Source organism: Macadamia integrifolia, chromosome 6 (assembly GCF_013358625.1).
Source record: "Macadamia integrifolia cultivar HAES 741 chromosome 6, SCU_Mint_v3, whole genome shotgun sequence".
Taxonomy (NCBI): domain Eukaryota; kingdom Viridiplantae; phylum Streptophyta; class Magnoliopsida; order Proteales; family Proteaceae; genus Macadamia; species Macadamia integrifolia.
In genome coordinates, this window is record NC_056562.1 from 32,821,048 (window position 1) to 32,840,025 (window position 18,978).

At 40.9% G+C, this 18,978-nt stretch overlaps 1 protein-coding gene and 1 long non-coding RNA gene across 2 annotated transcripts in view; one reads left to right on the forward strand and one right to left on the reverse strand.

Moving 5' to 3' along the window:
• The window catches only part of LOC122081579 (probable NOT transcription complex subunit VIP2), an 87,809-nt gene that overhangs the window by 49,028 nt on the left and 19,803 nt on the right, over positions 1–18,978 (forward strand). The gene's annotated exons all lie outside the window — the stretch shown is intronic.
• On the reverse strand, positions 9,291–18,809 carry LOC122081580. The gene is made up of 2 exons (XR_006141122.1): positions 10,460–18,809; positions 9,291–9,931 (listed from the first exon to the last, which is right to left on the reverse strand). It is a non-coding gene; the product is annotated as an uncharacterized LOC122081580 (long non-coding RNA).

Genomic DNA, 18,978 nt, shown 5'->3' on the forward strand with positions numbered 1-18,978 from the left:
TCGCTCTCAGTAAAACTAGCACTTGCACCAAATAGCAAGTCTTCAGCAATGCTATCATCCACATCATCCAACAATCTCTCTAGCTCTTTATCAACGTCCTCAATGCTCTGATCAAAATCATTGACACTAATATTGTCAAGATTAATGGGTAACATGTTTTTCTGTTCAAATTCACCCCTTTTTTCCATCATCAACGAATTCATTCTCACATAGACTAAATCATCTAACATCGTTGCTGACAATCTATTCCTCTTTTTTGTTTGTGCTGCATTCCAGGCACTCTAATTTCTCTCACAAGCTGAAGAACTACATGGTTGGCTCAATATTCGAATGGCATACTTCTGTAAGATAGGAATAGCATCACCTTGTATATGCCACCAACCCCTGTCATTGGCAAAAATATATATATATAAATAAATAAATAAACAATTTTAAAGGACAAGTAATTTTTACATAAAAAACAATAAACTAAAAATTTTAAAAAGAAAGTAATTATTACACTTACGAGGATGACCAGTTTCCATCATCATCTTGGCACTAGGAGTAAAAAGAGTGCTAGACTTCATGTGGTATACTGCCAGTTGTCTATAATATTCTCTCCTCTCATCTTGTGGAACCACTATCTCACTAATGAAATTTGTTGCATCTTTCAATTGAGGAATCTTTTTGAATCTTTCACTAAAAAAATAAGTGGGGTTGAAAACAGCAGCTGCATAGTGAATGATACCTAAAATTTTTTCATCTCTTCTATTATCAAAGATTTTCAAAATTTGGTCATACCGATGGTCTTCCTCATAAAGCTTCTCCAATACCTCTCTTGCTCTTTCTATTGCTTCATACAAATACCCTGATGTAGCCCCATCACCATCAACCAAACAGAGAACTCGAATGATTGGTTCCATAAATCTCAAAATATCTTTTGAATCATTCCAAAACGACTCCCTTTGAATAGTGTCCACTACTCGATCTGCTTCAAAAGATATTGAATTTCTTAGACTCCTCCACTCAGCTGATGCAACTAGGAGTTTAAGCTTCTCTTCCACTTCAACAATTGACTGAAGCATTAAAAAGTTTGAAGCAAATCTAGTTTTGCAAGGATATTTTAGATCCTTGTTTATGAAACTCCTCATCAACTGTAAGACAATTATTGACTTGTACAAGTAGTCAATAATTCTTTTTGCCTCATCAAAAATTTCTTGAACCCAAAAAACCTTTTCATAGATATCCTTCAACATTAGATTGATACCATGGGCTGCACATCGAGTCTTAAACAACCAACGATACTTTCCAGTAAGCATATCAAGTGCACTTGAATAATTGGATGCATTGTCTGAAATTAGCTGAACCACTAAATTTGGGCCAATACTTTGAATCTCTCTGTCAAGAATATCAAATATATAAGAAGCAGTCAATCTAGCATGAGAACACTCCTCTGACTTCAAAAAGAGAGCACCACCCGGGGAATAAGCAATCACATTAAGAAAAGACCACTTCTTCAAGTCAGTCCATGAATCAGACATGAATGTGCAACCAATTTGCTTCCAAGAAAATTTTACTTCTTCAGCATATTTTTCAAGGTCCTTTCTTGCTTCAGGAATTATTCTTCCACGAAGGGTTCCATAACTTGGAATAGGAACACTAGGACCATAACGGGCTGTGCACTTCACAAAATTGATGAAAGCATCCGATTGAACAACATTGAAAGAAATGTTATTTTTAATAAAAAGGTCACGAAGAGATTTCTCCCAAGTTGGTTTGTCCATCTTAGGGATCATTTCCTCCATTGTGGACTGCCTTTGACTAGTTATAGTTAAAGGAGTCAAAGGAGAAGAACCAACTATACTCTCACCACTGGTACAACTCTTCCGCTTTTTTACTACTTGATTCAAAATTAATAGCAAGAAGAGCTTCTGCTTGGACATCATCTGATACTTTCTCACAAGAGGCAACATCATGACCACTAACCTTAGCTAAATGATACTTGAGTCGAGTGACCCCTCCAAAAACTTGTTTTTCACAAAATTTGCATTTGAAATGTGAACTATCAAGTTGCTCAGCATGTTGCCAAAACTTATCTTTTTGTCTTCCCATTTTTCCTATTTGTTAAAAGTTGAAACACAAAAAATAAAACAACATAAATCAATTCATATAAACAAACAAATATATCATATTAATAATTACATTACATATGCAAATAGCCTCTGGATAATTAAAGAATCAAGTTTTCAAGTCCCACTAACATGCATAGCCTTTTACAATAGCATTGGTCATTTACACCTTATGATCATTTTCTGAATCAAACAAGAAGACCTTACCATAGTTTTATTAGCATGCATAAGACTATATAGAAAACAAAAGCCTGAAATTGTAACCAATCAACACTTAAAACTATTATCAAACAAATAACCTCATAAGCTAGGACCCATCAACTGATTAGAGTCTAGAAAGGCCAAGACCCAAATGGAATGATGTTTAGATTCAATATGAGAGTATCTAACTAGCTGAATTTGAGCCATGAGAGGGAAAATATTTTACTGCATAGACCCAACAGTTATAACATGAACCATTTGTTCAGGTTTTCACATATTGTAGCTACTACATCCCTATTGCAATTGTTGAATAAGAACCACAAAATGAAACCAGATAAATTATAGTGTTTCTTGACATTATTGAATAGTACAGTCATAAAATGCAGAATACAAGCAATTGCAAACATAGTACTGCAATCATGAAGTTGTATTTGAGTCCAGCATAACCAAGCACTGAAAATGATTACTCACAGGCTCACAGCCTCATAGTTTACAAAGAATATAAATGAATATTGATTGGTCTACGAAAAAAAAATACTAAAGAAAAAGCACATACTTAAAGAACTAAAGAACACATTTCAGATTTTACAGCTTGAACAAAACACTCATGAAAAAAAAAATGAAGAACACATACCTGCAACCAGCAGAGAAGAGTCAAGAGACTTAAGTCTAAGTGACCGGAGTCATGACTCACGAGTCACGACTACCGGAGTATCAACCTCTGAAACCAACCTCTGAAGAAACCGCCGACCAACCTCACAGTCGAGCAACCTCCTTTAGTGCTCCCGAGCTCACATCGCCATGGCTTCGGCTGAATCTGTCCCAAAACCTTAAATCCCTTGTCTCAGAACTCTTTCCATCAATAACCTACAACAAGAACCCATTATCAGAACATAAGTATTTCACCTGTGAATGAGACAAGAAACTGATGTAAGTCGTAAGCATCAAAGCGCCAAACTCAGCATAAACAATCGGCACTCCTAGCCTCACGAGTCATAAACTCACGATGAAGTTATGAGAAATAGATTGGGAAACAGAGCAGCGGAAATTTGGGGGAGAAGCCAGCATAAACAATCGGCACCCGCACCCCTGGCCTCACGAGTCACGAACTCACGATTTCACGAACTCACGATGAAGTTGTGAGCATTAGATTGGAAAACAGAGTGGCGGAAATTTGGGGGAGAAGCAAAACAAAGAAGTGGAAGTTTTGGGAGATTTTGGGAGAATGAAGAAGAAGATGAGAAAAAACATACCCTATTCGGTTTTGGGCTTTGTTATTCGACTTTTTTTTTTTTAATTGTGTTTGGACCGAATAATTCGGTTTAAATCAGTTTGACCCAATATATTCGCATTTTTAAATCAATTAGAAAAAATCGTGATTTTTACCGAATTTTATTTTTAATTCGGATTCAATCAGAATTTTTCATTTAATTTGGAAAAATTCTGTTCGCACGAATTATTCTCGAATAATTCAGCAAATTTAATAACTATGCTCAGAATTGCATAAGAATCGGTCCAGTTGTGCTTCTATTCTATTATTTCCTCGTTGGTGATTATCCCATGACACCTTGGAACAGAAACTTCATCAGGGCCGCTTCATTAACAAAGTATTGAAATGGGGCAAGTTGTGTTGTCTAATAGTGCATCCGCCTCTTTTATCATCAAATGAGATAACAATTCCGATCCTTCAGCCAGAAGCCAAGGCCCATTGACAAAAGCTGTGATCTACTGTAAGGTCTGCCATTGAGATAATCTTATTTAAGGATTGCAGCTCATGTAGCCAAAAGTGAAGAGACAATGGAACTGCTCCAAGGGATAAGTCACCTCCACATGTAGAAAAAGGTGTGACGATACAATGATAATTTATTATGTCTATCTCTCTCCTCAAATTATTTTTATTTTATTTTATTTTTTTTAATTTCTTGATATTTCTTGGCATCCAGACAGCCTTAATTTCACCACTGAATCTCTCCACACCAACGACCATTTGATGGAGCTTGCTTGCTTTTGCCATTCAGACACGATTAGCTGTGGGGCGATGTTAACACAGTATTGACTGTAAAGAGATTTTGTATTATGATTTTTGAATTATAGAAGAGAATATTTAAACAGGATGTATTGCCTAGTTGGCCAGCCACACTTCCAATATTAAATATGGATACAAAATATGAGATCACATAAAATATAGAAACTTGCTATAGTGGAAATGGTACGTATATTGAGTTACCCATTAGGGGTGGAATCAATATTACGCCAATACAACCCCTCAAGTGGAAGAGTCGCAGTTGCGGATCTTCAACTTGTAGCTCAAAAACTAAAAGCGAGTAGATGGAAGTGCTTTAGTGAATAAAACCATTGATTGATCTTTGGTGGAGATGAATTGCACAGATAGCTGACGATTGGCCACCCTTTCTCATATGAAATGAAGTCTATTTCGACGTGCTTGGTGCGGGCGTGAAAGACAGGATTGGCAGAGAGTTAAGTGGCACCAATATCTCACACCAGAGCATGGGAGGAATAGTAAGGGGAAAGCCGATTTTCTTTAAGAGGGATTCTAGCCAAATAAGTTCTGTGGAGGAACGTGCAATAGTATGCTGCTTGCGAGCCGTCCAAGATATGAGATTGGGTCCAAGGAAGATCGCATAGCCCCCTATGGATTTGCAATCGTCAGAGTTGCCAACCAAATCTGCATCACTGAAAGTTTGAAGAGTAGGTTGAGGAGACCTCACAAGAAGAAGACTGTGGAAGCGACTACCTTTGAGATAACGCAAAATACGTTTCACCATTTACCAATGATCCTCTATGGGAGAATGCATGAACTGGCAAACTTTGTTGATGGCGAAGCTCACATCAGGGCGAGTGAGGGCAATGTACTGAAGCGGGCCAACAATAGACCGATAGGTGGAGGGATCAGTCAAAGACACCCCCTATGATCGATGCTTTAAGAGAGATACTCATTGGTGTCTTGACAGGCTTGCAGTCAACCATTCCAGCTCGTTTAATTAATTCATCCACATAACGAGACTGAGAAAAAAGGAGATCCTTTGATTGGGAAAGAGCATCAATGCCAAGAAAGAAGTGCAGAGGACCTCAGTACTTGATGGAGAATTCAGTGGCCAGTTGTTGAAGAAGCTAAGAAACATGAGAGGAGGAGGTAATGGTCATGAGAATATCGTCAAATATATCAACACATACACAAGGTTGCCATCACAACTGAAAATAAAAAGGGAAGGATCGGTCTTGGAGCCTTGAAAACCCAGCTGAATAAGGAACTGTGTAAGCCTCTAGAACCATGCATGGGGCGCCTATTTGAGACCATACAGTGACCAATGAAGCTTGCACACATGAGAGGGCTTAGCACCATCTTCAAAACAAGGGGGTTGTACCATAAAGACGTCCTCAGATAGGACACCATGGAGAAAGGTGTTGTGAACATTAAGCTAGCAAATTGGCCAACCTTTGGATGTAGCAATAGCCAAGATAGAATGAATAGTCATCGGCTTCACTACTAGACTACACGTTTCATTGTAGTCAACCCCCTCTTGTTGATGAAAACCCTTGGCCACGAGGCAAGCTTTGTAGCACTCAAGAGACCCATCAGCCCTCCTTTTGATCATGAAAACCCACTTGCACCTGACTAGGTTCATATTAACAAACCGAGGGACTAGAGTCCAAGTCCCATTGCGAAGGAGAGCATTGAACTCATCAACCATGGCAGCGTGCCACTCTGGGATTTTGTTTGCCTGGGAAAAATAGGTAGGCTCAAATGGAAGGGAGGCGATTGTGGAGAAGGCCTTAGGGCAAGGGCGGAGTTGCATCTTGTTAACTCAGGTGGGATGGGTAGAGTCAGGTTGTTGGTTAAGTATACCAAGGCCATTGGGAGGAGAGGAGGGTGATGGTGGGGTGTGTGGTTCGATTAGGGGGTGGGTACAGCACTAGGTAGGAGAGGAGAGAGGAGATGCCAACGGAATGGGTGTGTGCACACTAGGTGGTGATCGAGCAGCCATGGGAGGCGGTAAGGGTTGTACTATTCGAGTGGGGGGAAGAGGAAGTAGGGGTGAGAGACCGAGTGGGGCAGAAACCCAAGGAATGGTAAGAGGAACCAAAGTGGTTGGAGATGGGGCTTTTGAAGCTAAAGAAAAAGGAAAGAGTGACTCATCGAAACGAACATGCCATGCAATGTACATGCGGTTGGATGCAAGATCAAGGCAGTGATAGCTTGTATGGGATTCATTGTACCCAAGAAAAACACGAGTAGAGCGAAAGTCCATTTTATGGGAATTGTATGGATGGGGAGGTAAGGGAAGCAACGACACCCAAACACCCTAAGAAAGGAGTAGTCCGGTGCTTTGTGAAAGACAAGCTAATAGGGAGAAACATGGTTGGAGGTGCGGGAAGGCATCCGATTGATGAGATACACGACTGTATCAAACGTATACTGCCAGTATTGTCTGGGACCGAATCCATGCGCAAGTAGGGTGAGACTAGTCTCAACTATGTGACGATGGTGTCATTCGGCTGCACTCTGTTGCTCATGAGTATGGGAACAAGCCTCGTGATGGGCGACCCCAAGAGGGGTGAAAAACGTGGGTAAGGTGCGGTATTCACCGCCCCAATCAGTTTGGACGTCTTTTAATTTGCGAGACAAGAGGCATTCAACAAGGGCTTGAAATTGTTTAAAAATACCAAAGACTTCAAACTTGTAACCCATTGGATTAAACCATATATATTTAGAGAAGTCATCAACAAAGATTACAAAGTACCTGTGACCTTCAGGGGATGGGGTAGGGGAAGGGCCCCAAACATCACTGTAGATCAGATCAAGAGGAAATAAACCAGTAGAGGGAGAGGGAGAAAGACCTAAAGACAAACGATTGGCCTTGCCAAGTTGACAGGCAATACACATATGACTCAGCCATGTGGATTGACACAGCAAGTTACTATTACATAGCATAAAACGAAGAAGACGCTCGTGAGGGTGCCCAAGGTGATGATGCCACCCATTAATGGACATTCGTTCAGCAATACTGACAAAAGGGATTGAGGGAGGAGGAGCCTTGAGTGTTTAGAGACCATTACTGCTCGGCCTAGAAAGAAGAGTCCTCTTGTGAACCTGATCCTTGATAAAGAAGTAAGAAGCATGAAACTCAAAGAAAACATTATTATCCTGACAGAATTTTTGAGTAGATAGCAGGGGTTTGGAAATATCAGGAACATGTAAAGTATAACTAAGCTTGAAACTAAGAGATGGAGAAGAGGAGGAGATAGAAGAATGACCAACATTAGAGATGGGGATACCCGTACCATTTCCAAATGGAGTTGATCATGGCCATTGTAGGGTTCATATTGGGAAAGGGAATGAAGGTCAGGGGTCACATGATGGGAGGCTCCTGTATCAAGATACCAGGTGAGGGCATTAGATGGGGGTAGTTAGGGGTGGGGAGAATGGGAGGATTAGGATGGGTATATTGGGCGGTGGGAGGCATCATGGGAGGGTGTGGGTAGGATGGGTGATATGTGTTGGGGTAGGCCTAGGGTTTGTAGAAGCATGTGGTTGCATTGTGGTTGGTGCGCTGACATATATTGCAATAGAGACATCCTTGAGAGAAACAACCACGACGACGGCCTGATTTGTCATGGCCCCCGCGACCATAAGAAGAACCACAACCTAGAGTGGTCAAGTCAGCAGAGGAAGGGGTGGACTGTTGAGCGGTATTGGTAGTTAGGGGATTTGGAGTGTCACCTCTGTCAAATACAGAGAGCTTGCGAAAAGCCTTCATGTTTTCATGACTGAGGAGCAAACCATGTAGTTCATTATATGTAGGGTTAACCATACGGGTAAGCAAAGAGGGTACAATTTCCTACATGTCCTCCACCAGGCCACAAAGAAGATGGATATTAAAGTCCATAGGGAGAAGAGGCTTACTGGCACCAACCAACTCATCATCAGTCGATTTGGCCAGTTGAAGATACTGAGTGATGATCTCATCAATCTTCTGACGAAGACTGTGCATGCTAAAGTTGAGAGACAAGTCGCGTGGACGAGGTGAAGCCATAGGTCTCGTGAAGTGTGTCCCAGATGTCTTGACTGGTTTCCTTGTCCAGAATAATGGGAACAACAACCTCAGAGAGAGAGAGAGCAGACAAGGAGACTAACCCATTGGGAGTCATGTTGTTGCCAGGTCAACACTACCTCAAGATCAATGGAACAAGGATAGGTGCCATCAAGGAATCCAAAGAGGCGTTGTCCACGAAGAAAGGGGATGAGTTGTTTCTTCTGGAGAAGGAAGTGGGTTGGAGTGTGTTTAATGGAGAGAAGATGATGGGGGGAGGGGAAGCATGGAGAGGGCAATGTGGTTGTAGCTGTGGTGGTGATGGCAGCTGGAGTGGCTGAGGGTATTTGAGGAGGGTCGGTGGCCATAGAGGTCAACTGAGAAGCACCGAATCGGCAATGGATAGAGAAGGACAGCAAGGAAGGGCGAACCACAGAGTATTGACTCCAACGAGATTTTGTATTATGATTTCTAAATTACAGAAGAGAATATTTATACGGGATGTATACCCTAGTCGGCCAGCCACACTTGGCAATATTAAATATGGATACACAATATGAGATCACATAAAATATAGAAACATGCTATAGTGGAAAGGATACGTATGTTGAGTTACCCACTAGGGGTGAACTCAATATTATGTCAATAGGGGGGGTATATCATGTAGCATGTAGTAGGATGACATAATTCTGCAAATAAGCATTTCTCACACCACAAATTAATCAAAATCAGAATCCATGGAGACCAATTCCAGCGGATTCCTCTTACTTGAACCATGGTCTATGCGATAAGTTCATTTGACTCGAAAAATACTGTTCATATTGGTATGTCATGCCGGCAGCCAACACTGATTCCCGGCCAAACCCATTTTACATGGATTCTAGAACCTTATATTTCAAGGTGCCAACCCCATTTGAAATAAGCTGAGTTGTTCTAAAACCTGATATTAAAAACAGTGTCAAAAGTACAGAATACATATTTCGTCGCACACCATACGTATCAATAAAACTAAATAGCAAAGTCTAGAAGGGGCACCACACCAACTGAACTATTCTTTTCTGTTATATCCCTAGGTCATGTAATCTGGAAGCTCATGTTCTGGCTAGAGGAGCTTCCATAACTCATTTGTCTAAAATGTGGTAGTTAGAACCACCTAACTTTCTTGTTCAGCCTGCTTTACTTAAAAGCAGGAAAGACTTCTTCAGGTGTTTTCAATAATATCGCGTAGTGGAGGCGCTTCTCCACCTTCTCTGATCAAAAAAACTGAACTATTCAAGTCTTTTCAGGCTATATTAGCTAATACGTATGTACATTCCTCAATAACTTGCTGTGCATCCGATTTCACAATAATCCTTTTCAACCCCAGGTTCTTTCCCAGTTCTATCTCAACCTCATTCCTGCACTTTTTCCTTTCCATCGTCCTTGCACCACCTCTGAGCACTTGCAATAAACTCGGGTAGTATCCAAAGCATGGTTGTCAAGATGTTGCCTAGGCACCTTGCTGGTGTCACCTTGAATTTCTTCCACCTCGGTCACCTTGATTCACCTTGGCTCCGTGACAACCATGATCTAAAATAATACAACAATGACCCAACTCATTATTCTGGTAAATAAAAGTAGACGAGTGTGCAAAATGATGTATCTGACACTGCAGCAGACGACGCATTGGGACACAGCACCAGACCTAATGTAGGTGATGTACTGTTTGGTCCAAAACAGGTAGTGTGAATGATATGCTCTGTTTCAAGGCCACAACACCACCATTGGGTGATCTCCTGGCAAAGATATACACAATTATTGAAATACGAAACTATGTCCCATTTTATTCCCAAAATTTCATGCATCATCAGACTATGGTTACCAGAATGTTCCTAGAAATTATTGGTCTCACTTCTGGTCTAATTTACCATACAAAAAAGGTATAAAACTGAAAGATACTCCCAAGCAACTAATATAATATAGTGAAGAGCCTTGGTAACTTAAATTTATGGATCTACTAGGTGTCATGTAACATACAGCTAAGCTTTGTTTATCGTTGAAGACAAATTTGCATAAGAAGCATAAGAAGCATAACAAGTTCGACAACATGATACTTACTACCATCAAACAACACAACGGTAAGTAACATGAGATCCAGTAACTTCACCACTGTATGTGACTTTCACCACCTGCCCCTTCTCAAGTCCATAATATCGTGCTACAGCATCATTCACCAACATCCGAGGCATCTGGAGAAAAACAACAACAGTTTTACCGACTCTGCAAAGGATATCATAAATGTGTTGCTAGGAAGGAGAGTCCACTTTAATTGGCATCTGAATCTTACAATTGGTCTGACACGTGGGTTTCTGTGCAGAAGTTAGGAGCAGACTGGGTCAGCAGATCCCCATATCTTATGATGTGGGGATTCAATTAAGATGGATGTTACCAACTGGATTTAAATGAGCTAGAAAGCCATATTTATTAAGTCTGGACAGGGGTTTAAGAAAGCAAGGAAGCCACATTTTAATAACCTAGATGCATTCATTATGGGTATCGATAAGGAAAATACAAAGCAGCAAGAGAACATTACCATGGTGTGCAACATGACATTGAGAATATTGAAGATGTATAAATAGAAAAATTAACTGGCATTGCATACATTCAAGGTCTTTCCGTTGTCACACTGTACTCCTAGCTTATTCTGGGTGTGTTCCCAAATAATGATCACATATCCAATCCATGAAACAAAGAATTAACCATGTTGAAAATGGGTACTTAATGATTTATCCCAAAGAAAAAATGTTTAATGCAAAATGAAGTTCCACCTGTAACAGAATCCAATTCACATAAGAATCTTGCTGTCTGAACAAGTACCCTTGCAGACTTAATTCCTTAGAACCATAATAAAACTGTCCCCATCTCTCCTCTTCCTATTTCCTTCCAAAAATTAAGCAAGCGGAAGCTTATGCATCAAGTAAGCCAAAGTTCCAATTAGAAAAAGGAAAAGGAACAATACAACAAGAAAAAAAGGAGGGGAAGTAGAAGACGTGAAAAAGGAAGGAAAAGCTGACAACTGAAATCAAACCACCAAGCAGCAGTGTGACCACCCCCTGCCCAGGCCCCAAGAAACACCCCTTCTGAGGACAAGAGAACATCAGGAAATCAAAAGCACATTCCCTTTCCTCCCCTGATGGCCTTATCAGCATCTTTCCGTTACTGGTTCGCAAATCCCAGAGTTGCAATACCTTCTCATCACCCAGTGATGCGATCCCAGGATTCAGAAACCTTGTTTGGGTCTGCTATGGGCCCACCAAAGTAATAAAAGACTCGAATCAAGAAATTGGTGGCAAAACAGTAAATATTTTGAAGTTTATAAGAGAATGGCTGATTGTTAAATAGATGGAATCTTTAGGGGTAGGTATTTAGGTAGACAAAAGAGAGGATAAGGAAGGGATTACAAAATAATGAAAAAGGGGTGATCCTGGAATTAGAAACAAAATACAGATGAAGGAGAATAATGAGACAAGGGGGGAGGGTAATATGGGAAAGTTTTGTAATGTGGGTACAAGGGTAGAACTGTCCATAGGGGCATACTTTTCATTGTAATGTTTTTAAGAAACTCTAATCCTGTTATTATAAATAAAGGAGGGCTTGGTATCAACTAACACAAATCACAATTCCCCAAATCAACATGGTATAAAGCGGGTGAGTTCCCCTTCCCCGAACCCTAAATCTCAAATGCCTTCTCCCTTCTTCTTCCCTCCATCGCCTTTCACCTCCATGCAGCCCTAGCCACCGCCACCATCTCTCTCTCTCTCTCTCTCTCTCTCTGCTTCTCTTTCTTCCCTCTCCACTAGAGAGCCGCACTTCCTTTACCCTATTTAGGTTCGATTAGGGTTTTACCTCAGTGGTGAGTTTCTTCCCACCGGGGGTCTAGTTCGTGGATTACTTTCTCTGTTATTCCCAAATCCCTGTGAATTGTTAGATCTGGACATTACTTGTTTGTGGATTACTTTCTGTGTTATTCTCAGATCTCTATGAAGTGCTAGATCTGGACACTACTTGTTTGTGATTTCTCTTACCAACACATATGGCGTCAGAGGATTTGACTACATTAGTTCTTTCGGATGGGGTAGGTCGTGGTTCTAATGGCAACTACCCTTCATTCCCTGCTAGCTCCATCAATTGGGATGGGAGCAATTATTTGATGTGGTCCAAATCTTGTTTCCTATCTATCAGTTCCCGAGGTTATTCTGGGTCACCTCACAAGTACTACTGCTTACCCTTCTACTACCAGTGCTTCTCAAGACAAATGGCATGCTGCCAACTGCTTGGTGATGTCCTATCTGCTGAATTCCACGACCCCCTCTATTGCTCGGGGTTACCTGCTGCTGGAGACTGCTGCTCTTATCTGGAAAACTGCTAAAGAAACCTATTCCCAATTGGAAAAGACAGCCCAGTGCTTTGAGTTGAGGAGGAACTGATGTTGTAGGCTTCAAGAAGCACGAGGAGATGTTGCAAGTATATGATTTCCCAGCCGGTTTGAATGTGGAGTTTGATTAGATCTGGCCTCATGTCCTTAGCCGTGATCCCTTTCCCACATTGGAGCAGGACTACTCCCTACTTTAAGTTGAAAAAAGTCGGGGTACAGTTATGCTCCAGCCTGTCCCACAGGGACGCTCTGCCTTACACACTACACCATGTCCCATTTCCCAGCCTTCTAGTAATGTTGCAAAGAGCAGTGTTCCCACTACTAATGACAAGCCAGTTTTCAATGCGATTACTACGGCAAGGAAAGGCACATAAAGGAGACCTGTTGGAAACTTCATGGGAGGCCGGCCAATAATTCTCGTGGGCATTCCAATCAATCCTAAGAGAATCAGTCTGAGACCACAGATGCTTCTGATACTACCATTCCCGTTGGTTCATCTTTTTCACAGGATGAGATGTCTATTCTAGTCACATGATGTCCAGGATGGAGTCCTCTTCCTCCTCTGTTGCTGCTACTGCTACCTCCTTGCCAATTACCTCTGCATCACATTCTGCCTGTACAGGTATTGCTTTTGGTGGTCATTGTGCATTTGTTTGTTCACAACCTGGATTAAGCTTGTCAATCGCTCAGTTCCAATTTTTGGTTCAGTTTTGGTCCGGTTCAGAGTGACTGAACCAAAACCGGACTGAGAATTGACTCGGTTCTACCATTGCATACTTTAACCGATCTGAACAGTTTTTATTTCGATTCGGATACATCCAAAATTTGTCCCAAATGGGCAGAATAACTGCTTCACCGTTCAATATCAAATTTATCCCACCGTGAAATTCATCTATCTACACTTTGGATTTGAAATAAAATCAAATCTATTGAGACAAGAGCAGCGATGAAACCAAATCTGTTTGTTATTTCCTCAAACAAACTAGTAGCATCAATGGAGATACTCAAGCGGCCAAGTGCAAGGATCTTTCAGCTTCTTCGACAGTGGCTGTTGATAAAGAGTCATATGGACCTTGGTGTCAGACTTGTTTCAGTTCATACGATGGTAACAATGGGGTTGGTCCATGGATTTTCCTTCCTTTTGCCGCATTTCACACAAAGGGTTGAAGGGAGATGGTGCAGCAAGCTGTTCGCAAGGGCCAACTTGATCCTCTTCCCCAGGGGAAAGACCACCTATTTGTCGTTTACCGAGTTCGGTGTGAAATCATTAATAAGCTCTACCAAGGATCGCCAAGCCTTTGGTACTGAGTTTCCCCTTCCGTTTTTAGTAACAAAATGAACCAGAAGTAGAACCAAACTGAGAGTTAGCAGCAAAGGAAAAAATGGATTTGTGAATGGCAAATTGCTTAAGTGGGCTGTTGGGTGTAACCGTAAGAAACACTTTTTATTTAATCCCTATAGTTCCGCGACGGAGTTCTCTGCTTTAGCTCCATGGAGATAAGTTTGGATTCCTCCATTGCTTCTCTAAGATTGCTTGAATGCTTGAAGTTCCGAAGGCACTTTCTCTTCGACTGGAATTGGGAAATGGGAAGGTTTTTGATAACAAAAAAGAAAATAGGAAACGGAAAGGCCTCCTGACTCCCGAAGTTCATTATTGTCCCCTTCATCTTTTCTTCTTTATTTTTCTTTTACTTAATAATTATATTATTTTAATAAAATTGTGACAATGTGTTTTACGTCCAGGGTGGTTTGTCAGTACTCAGCAGTGCCGTGATAACAATTAATTTGTATTTGTCTATTTGATCAAGGTATTGGGAACAAACTCATCAATAATTACTTCCCTTCACATTAACCCTTCAATATAATAGTTGCTTTGGATTTAATAAGCAATTCGGTTTGGTTTCGATTCTAACCAACAGTTCTTGAGGTAGATTCGAAACTGAAAATTGATTCAGGTTATACAAATCACATGAGTGGGTCACCTAGTTCTTTTTCCACATATTCTCCATCCTCAAGTAAAACCAGGGTTCGAGTGCTAATGGTTCCCTCTGCTAATGGAAGCTATCAAATGCTCTCCATCGTTGTCTCTTATCTGTTTTGCATGTTCTTTAGTTTTCTACCAATCTCTTATCCATTTTTAGTATTACTAAGGATTTGAATTGTAAAGTCACTTCCCTACTCATTGTCTGTTTCAGGACCTGGCTGACAGAGGCAATAACTGGAAGTGGTAGAGTGAGTGGTGGCCTATACTATTTGGATATTGGATTTACACCAACTATGCCAACTCAAGCACATTACACAGCTTCAGAGTTGGCATTATCAGATTCATACAGTTGGCATCGTCACTTAAGTCTCCCCCTTTGGGAAATTTATCTAAGTTAATTCCAGTTTTATTTAAGTAATGTAATCAGGACCAGTTTATTTGTGATGCTTGAGTGTTTACAAAACACTTGGAATGTTTATTCTAGTTATCATAATAGAAGTGTTCCTTTTTCATTGGTTCATTCTGATGTTTGGAGCCCTTCTCGCCATGTGTCTATGACTGCTTATCGATAGTTTGTCACTTTTTCATTAATTTTCTTACACACCTCACATGGATATACCTATCGCATTATAAGAATGAAATCTTCCGTTGTTTCCAGAAATTTCATTGTTTGGTTATGAATCAATATGATGCTCGAATTAAGGTATGGAAACTAGATAATAGTACAAATTATAAGAAATGTTCCTTTCAGACTTACCTTGCAAACCATGGCATTGTTCACCAGACTAGTTATGTCGATACACCTACTCAGAGTGGGGTTGCAGAGAGGAAAAATACACTTGTTAGAGGCTACCAGATCTCTTATATTTTATATGCATTTGCCTACCCCATTATGGAGTGAGGCAATTCTTATTGTGGCATATGTTATTAATCAGATGCCATCTCATGCCCTAAGATTTTATTGTCCCAATGAGTTACTTACTGGGTCCAGATCTTTTGTGGTGCCTCCCAAGGTTTTTGGTTCTGTTTGCTTTGCCTGAAACCATCATCTCCATGGCAAGCTTGATCCCAGGAGACATCAACATATATTTGTGAGATACCACCCACCTTCCTGGCGTATAGTAGTTACCATGGATGTGGTGTTCCATGAGACATAGGATTACTACTCATCTTTGGCACCTCTTCAAAGGGAGTCTATTGGAAGGGAAGAGGTACCTTTGATTCCTCCATTTGATGGTCACTTTCCCAAGTGGAAGAGGAGAGTGTGACTGGAAAAGGGATACAAGAGGATTTTGTACAAGGGGAACCCCAATCTACTCAAAAGGAGTAACAAGTGTATTCACACCGGACAAAGAGAACCGACACCACTACCATTATTACTGATCTTTGTTCAATCACAACTGCCCTCTAATCCAAAGTATATTCTCCCATCAGGTAACCTTTTCCCTCTTGATCCATCTCTTAATATTCCTATTGTTGTTCGTAAAGGAAGTAGGACTTGTACTCAACATCCTATTTCCAATATTGTGTTTTATAACTCCCTATCTCCTTCCTATCGTGCTTTTGTGTCTTCTGTTTCCATTCCCCAGACCTAGTAGGAGGTTTTTGTAGAACCATGGTGGAAGGATGCAATGGATGAGGAAATGAGGGCACCTAGAAAGAATGGCACCTGGGACTTAGTTACTCTTCCATTGCACAAGCAAACTGTGGGATGCAAAATGGGATCTTACAGTCAAGCAGAATGCAGATGGGACTATAGACAGATACAAAATGAGATTGGTACCCAAAGGTTTTACTCAAACCTATAGGATTGACTACTAGGAGACATTTAGCTCGGTTGCTAAGATGAAAATCGTTCGAGCGATTATCTCCTATGCAATGAACTTTGGATGGGATCTACAGCAGTTGGATGTCAAGAATGCTTTCCTTCATGGTGAGTTAACTGAGGAAGTATATATAAATGTTTCTCCAGGTTACTCTAGCAAGGAAACTCAAGGGAAAGTCTACAAAGCTAAAGAAGGGTATTACATGGGCTGAAGCAGTCTCCTAGGACATGGTTTGGTCACTTTCACAAGGCTATGGTTGCAACTAGATTCAAACATAGTAGTTCTGATCACACCCTATTCATTAAAAGGTGGGCGATCAGGTTACTGTCCTTATTGTGTATGTGGATGATATAGCTGTCATTGGGAGTGATCCAGCAGAAATCTCTAAACTCAAAGGTTTATCCTAGTAAGGAGTTTGAAATCAAGGACCTTGGGAAGTTAAGGTACTTTCTTGGCATTGAGGTGGCACGATCTACAAAAGGTGTAGCTTCGTTCTAGGGAAAATACACCCTAGATCTTCTTTCTGATACTGGTATGTTCGGATGTAAGCTATTGAAACACCCATTGAGGTTAATACTCAGCTTAAAAGCAAGGAAGGTGAACTTGTTGATAAGGGTAGATATCACATATTAGTTAGGTGGTTCATTTATCTGTCCCGTGTCCCACACTTGACCAGATATTACTCATGTTGTTAGCATGGTGAGTCAGTACATACATGACCCTTATTCCTCTCACATGGAGCTGGTATTTCGTATTCTTTAGTATCTAAAATCAGCTCCAAAGAATGGAATCCCATTCACCCCCCTTCTGGTCATATGCGGGTCGAGGCCTATAATGATGTTGATAGGGAAAGCTCTCCAGATGACTATCGATCCACATCAGGCTACTTGACCTTTATTGGTGGAAACCTAGTTACATGGCGCAACAAGAAGTAGGCAGTTGTGGCCAGATCTAGTGCAGAGGCTGAGTTTCGAGCCATGACGCATGGCATTTGTGAGTTACTTTGGCTTCAGGGACTTCTTCAAAGCTTGGGTGTGCATGTTCAGTTGCCATACAACTATGATGTGATAATACGTTAGCCATTAGCATTGCACACAATCTAGTTCAATTTGCTCATACTAAGCATGTGCAGATTGACAAACATTTTATCAAGGGGAAAATCTAAGCAAGGACTGATATACATCCCATTTGTGAGAAGTAGAGATCAGCTAGCAGCTGTTCTTACAAAGGGACTTAATAGTAAAGTTTTTCATTCTATTTTGTGCAAGTTGGGAATGTGTGATATTCATTCACCAACTTGAGGGAGAGTGTGCAATGTTGGTATCAGGGTAGAACTGTCCACTGGGGCATACTTTCATTGCAATGTTTTAAAAAACCCTAATCCTACTATTATAAAATAAAGGAGGGCATAGTGTCAATTGAGACGAGTCACAATACCCCAAATTACATAAATTTGTTTGATGGGGTATTGTCTCCTCCAGCCAAAACAAGAGAGGCAAAAACCAGTGGGACTTGAAGAGAAAGAACCTCTTGATACTCCAGCATTCGACCTGAAATTTGAGGTGAGGAATTTGAACACAGATTCCTTAGAGGGGTCCGAGGTCCAAAAGTCAGGTAAATAATCTGTAAGAAATTCCTGCAAATTGGCTTTGACGGTAAAGCAACTTCAGAACTGCAATTGGGTTTCAAACATACGATAAAAGGGAGTTTAGGAGATAAGGCTTGGGGGGTTTGTCGCGAAAAAGGATCCTTCGACCCAAATATGAGAGAACAGAGACGGGAATAGAGATTTATGAGCAGCATAGGGAAACCGCAGGTACCATTAGGGCAGAACAGTAACAGGAAATGAAACAGAAGGAAGAAGGAAGAGAAGAATGGAAGAAAATAAAAAGGAAGAAGAGAGGATCTCGTAGGTGGAAGGGGAGAGAGGGGATGGGAGGGTGCACCAGCACAGGTGGTGCAGGCAAGCTCTACATTAACTGAGTATTCCATTCTTCACTGTCTATTCATAAAACCCAAAAAACAAAGACTTCTAATTGGTAATTACTCGTTGAAACATAAACTAGCAAAATAGAAACTCAACAGAACTCAAACTAGGAACTTCGCTACATCTCTAATAGCTATCCCAAAATAAAAGATTGCATAATATCTTTCCCAAATAGAACAAAGGGAAAATTTCCCCTATACTTGCCATATATTTACTCAAACTCCCCTACTTAAAAGTTTCTTTTCTTCTTCCCTCAGAAAAACAAATGTTTTCACCTCTACTTCTCCTTGCTAATTCTAAATCCCTATATTACCCCTGCTCCCTTCCCCTCTGGTGGCACCCCACTCCCACAACCTCTCCAGCATCTCCCCCACCCTCCGCCCCACCATCAACTTCGCACCCCCA